The sequence below is a fragment of the Miniopterus schreibersii genome, assembly GCF_964146895.1.
Source record: "Miniopterus schreibersii genome assembly, contig: HAP1_SCAFFOLD_67, whole genome shotgun sequence".
Classification (NCBI taxonomy): domain Eukaryota; kingdom Metazoa; phylum Chordata; class Mammalia; order Chiroptera; family Miniopteridae; genus Miniopterus; species Miniopterus schreibersii.
Window position 1 is genome coordinate 300,220 of NW_027669824.1, and position 4,351 is coordinate 304,570.

The following is a 4,351-nucleotide window of genomic DNA, read 5'->3' on the forward strand; positions in this document are numbered from 1 at the left end:
TAGGGTTAGGGTTATGTTGAGGGGTAGGGTTAGAGAGACGGTTAGGGTGAAGATTGGACCTAGGGTTTGGGTTATGTTGAGGGCTAGGGTTAGAGAGACTCTTAGGGTGAGGATTGGACCTAGGGTTAGGGTTATGTTGAAGGCTAGGGTTAGAGAGACGTTTAGGGTGAGGATTGGACCTAGGGTTAGGGTTATGTTGAGGGCTAGGGTTAGAGAGACGGTTAGGGTGAGGATTGGACCTTGGGTTAGGGTTATGTTGAGGGCTAGGGTTAGAGAGACGGTTAGTGTTAGGATTGGACCTAGGGTTAGGGTTATGTTGAGGGCTAGGGTTATAGAGACGGTTAGGGTTAGGATTGGACCTAGGGTTAGGGTTATGTTGAGGGCTAGGTTTAGAGAGACCGTTAGTGTTAGGATTGGACCTACGGTTAGGGTTATGTTGAGGGCTAGGGTTAGAGAGACGGTTAGGGTGAGGATTGGAACCTAGGGTTAGGGTTATGTTGAGGGCTAGGGTTAGAGAAACGGTTAGGGTGAAGATTGGACCTAGGGTTAGGGTTATGTTGAGGGCTAGGGTTAGAGAGACGGTTAGGGTTAGGATTGGACCTAGGGTTAGGGTTATGTTGACGGCTAGGGTTAGAGAGACGGTTAGGGTGAGGATTGGAACCTAGGGTTAGGGTTATGCTGAGGGCTAGGGTTAGAGAGACGGTTAGGGTGAGGATTGGACCTAGGGTTAGGGTTATGTTGAGGGCTAGGGTTAGAGAGACGGTTAGGGTGAGGATTGGACCTAGGGTTAGGGTTATGTTGAGGGCTAGGGTTAGAGAGACGGTTAGGGTGAGGATTGGACCTAGGGTTAGGGTTATGTTGAGGGCTAGGGTTAGAGAGACGGTTAGGTTGAGAACTGGACCTAGGGTTATGGTTATGTTGAGGGCTAGGTTTAGTGAGACGGTTAGGGTGAGGATTGGACCTAGGGTTAGGGTTATGTTGAGGGCTAGGTTTAGAGAGACGGTTAGGGTGAGGATTGGACCTAGATTAGGGTTATGTTGAGGGCTAGGGTTAGAGAGACGGTTAGTGTTAGGATTGGACCTAGGGTTAGGGTTATGTTGAGGGCTAGTGTTAGAGAGACTGTTAGTGTTAGGTTTGGACCTAGGGTTAGGGTTATGTTGAGGGCTAGGGTTAGAGAGACGGTTAGGGTGAGGATTGGACCTAGGGTTAGGGTTATGTTGAGGGCTAGGGTTAGAGAGACGGTTAGGGTGAGGATTGGACCTAGGGTTAGGGTTATGTTGAGGGCTAGGGTTAGAGAGACGGTTAGGGTTAGGATTGGACCTAGGGTTAGGGTTATGTTGAGGGGTAGGGTTAGAGAGACGGTTAGGGTGAAGATTGGACCTAGGGTTTGGGTTATGTTGAGGGCTAGGGTTAGAGAGACGGTTAGGGTGAGGATTGGACCTAGGGTTAGGGTTATGTTGAGGGCTAGGGTTAGAGAGACGGTTAGTGTTAGGTTTGGACCTAGGGTTAGGGTTATGTTGAGGGATAGGGTTATAGAGACGGTTAGGGTTAGGATTGGACCTAGGGTTAGGGTTATGTTGAGGGCTAGTGTTAGAGAGACCGTTAGGGTGAGGATTGGACCTAGGGTTAGGGTTATGTTGAGGGCTAGGGTTAGAGAGACGGTTAGTGTTAGGATTGGACCTAGGGTTAGGGTTATGTTGAAGGCTAGGGTTAGAGAGACGGTTAGTGTTAGGATTGGACCTAGGGTTATGGTTATGTTGAGGGCTAGGGTTATAGAGACGGTTAGGGTGAGGATTGGACCTAGGGTTAGGGTTATGTTGAGGGCTAGTGTTAGAGAGACGGTTAGCGTGAAGATTGTTCCTAGAGTTAGGGTTATGTTGAGGGCTAGGGTTAGAGAGATGGTAGTGTTAGAATTGGACCTAGGGTTAGGGTTATGTTGAGGGCTACGGTTAGAGAGACGGTTAGGGTGAGGATTGGACCTAGGGTTAGGGTTATGTTGAGGGCTAGGGTTAGAGAGACTCTTAGGGTGAGGATTGGACCTAGGGTTAGGGTTATGTTGAAGGCTAGGGTTAGAGAGACGGTTAGGGTTGGGATTGGACCTAGGGTTAGGGTTATGTTGAGGGCTAGGGTTAGAGAGACGGTTAGGGTGAGGATTGGACCTAGGGTTAGGGTTATGTTGAGGGCTAGGGTTAGAGAGACGGTTAGGGTGAGGATTGGGCCTAGGGTTAGGGTTATGTTGAGGGCTAGGGTTAGAGAGACGGTTAGTGTTAGGTTTTGACCTAGGGTTAGGGTTATGTTGAGGGATAGGGTTATAGAGACGGTTAGGGTTAGGATTGGACCTAGGGTTAGGGTTATGTTGAGGGCTAGGGTTAGAGAGACGGTTAGGGTGAGAATTGGACCTAGGGTTAGGGTTATGTTGAGGGCTAGGGTTAGAGAGACGGTTAGTGTTAGGATTGGACCTAGGGTTAGGGTTATGTTGAGGGCTAGGGTTATAAAGACGGTTAGGGTGAGGATTGGACCTAGGGTTAGGGTTATGTTGAGGGCTAGCGTTAGAGAGACGGTTAGGGTGATAATTGGACCTAGAGTTAGGGTTATGTTGAGGGCTAGGTTTAGAGAGACGGTTAGTGTTAGAATTGGACCTAGGGTTAGGGTTATGTTGAGGGCTAGGGTTAGAGAGACGGTTAGGGTGAGGATTGGACGTAGGGTTAGGGTTATGTTGAGGGCTAGGGTTAGAGAGACTCTTAGGGTGAGGATTGGAACTAGGGTTAGGGTTATGTTGAAGGCTAGGGTTAGAGAGACGGTTAGGGTGAGGATTGGACCTAGGGTTAGGGTTATGTTGAGGGCTAGGGTTAGAGAGACGGTTAGGGTGAGGATTGGACCTAGGGTTAGGTTTATGTTGAGGGCTAGGGTTAGAGAGACGGTTAGGGTGAGGATTGGACCTAGGGTTAGGGTTATGTTGAGGGCTAGGGTTAGAGAGACGGTTAGTGTTAGGTTTGGTCCTAGGGTTAGGGTTATGTTGAGGGATAGGGTTAGAGAGACGTTTAGGGTGAGGATTGGACCTAGGGTTAGGGTTATGTTGAGGGCTAGGGTTAGAGAGACGGTTAGGGTGAGGATTGGACCTAGGGTTAGGGGTATGTTGAGGGCTAGGGTTAGAGAGACGGTTAGGGTGAGGATTGGGCCTAGGGTTAGGGTTATGTTGAAGGCTAGGGTTAGAGAGACGGTTAGGGTTAGGATTGGACCTAGGGTTAGGGTTATGTTGAGGGCTAGGGTTAGAGAGACGGTTAGGGTGAGGATTGGACCTAGGGTTAGGGTTATGTTGAGGGCTAGGGTTAGAGAGACGGTTAGGGTGAGGATTGGACCTAGGGTTAGGGTTATGTTGAGGGCTAGGGTTAGAGAGACGGTTAGTGTTAGTTTTGGACCTAGGGTTAGGGTTATGTTGAGGGATAGGGTTATAGAGACTGTTAGGGTTAGGATTGGACCTAGGGTTAGGGTTATGTTGAGGGATAGGGTTAGAGAGACGGTTAGGGTGAGGATTGGACCTAGGGTTAGGGTTATGTTGAGGGCTAGGGTTAGACAGACGGTTAGTGTTAGGATTGGACCTAGGGTTAGGGTTATGTTGAGGGCTAGGGTTATAGAGACGGTTAGGGTGAGGATTGGACCTAGGGTTAGGGTTATGTTGAGGGCTAGGGTTAGAGAGACGGTTAGGGTGAGGATTGGACCTAGAGTTAGGGTTATGTTGAGGGCTAGGGTTAGAGAGACGGTTAGTGTTAGAATTGGACCTAGGGTTAGGGTTATGTTGAGGGCTAGCGTTAGAGAGACGGTTAGGGTGAGGATTGGACCTAGGGTTAGGGTTATGTTGAGGGCTAGGGTTAGAGAGACGGTTAGGGTGAGGATTGGACCTAGGGTTAGGGGTATGTTGAGGGCTAGGGTTAGAGAGACGGTTAGTGTTAGGTTTTGTCCTAGGGTTAGGGTTATGTTGAGGGATAGGGTTATAGAGACGGTTCGGGTTAGGATTGGACCTAGGGTTAGGGTTATGTTGAGGGCTAGGGTTAGAGAGACGGTTAGGGTGAGGATTGGACCTAGGGTTAGGGTTATGTTGAGGGCTAGGGTTATAGAGACGGTTAGGGTGAGGATTGGACCTAGGGTTAGGGTTATGTTGAGGGCTAGGGTTAGAGAGACGGTTAGGTTGAGAACTGGACCTAGGGTTATGGTTATGTTGAGGGCTAGGTTTAGAGAGACGGTTAGGGTGAGGATTGGACCTAGGGTTAGGGTTATGTTGAGGGCTAGGTTTAGAGAGACGGTTAGGGTGAGGATTGGACCTAGATTAGGGTTATGTTGAGGGCTAGGGTTA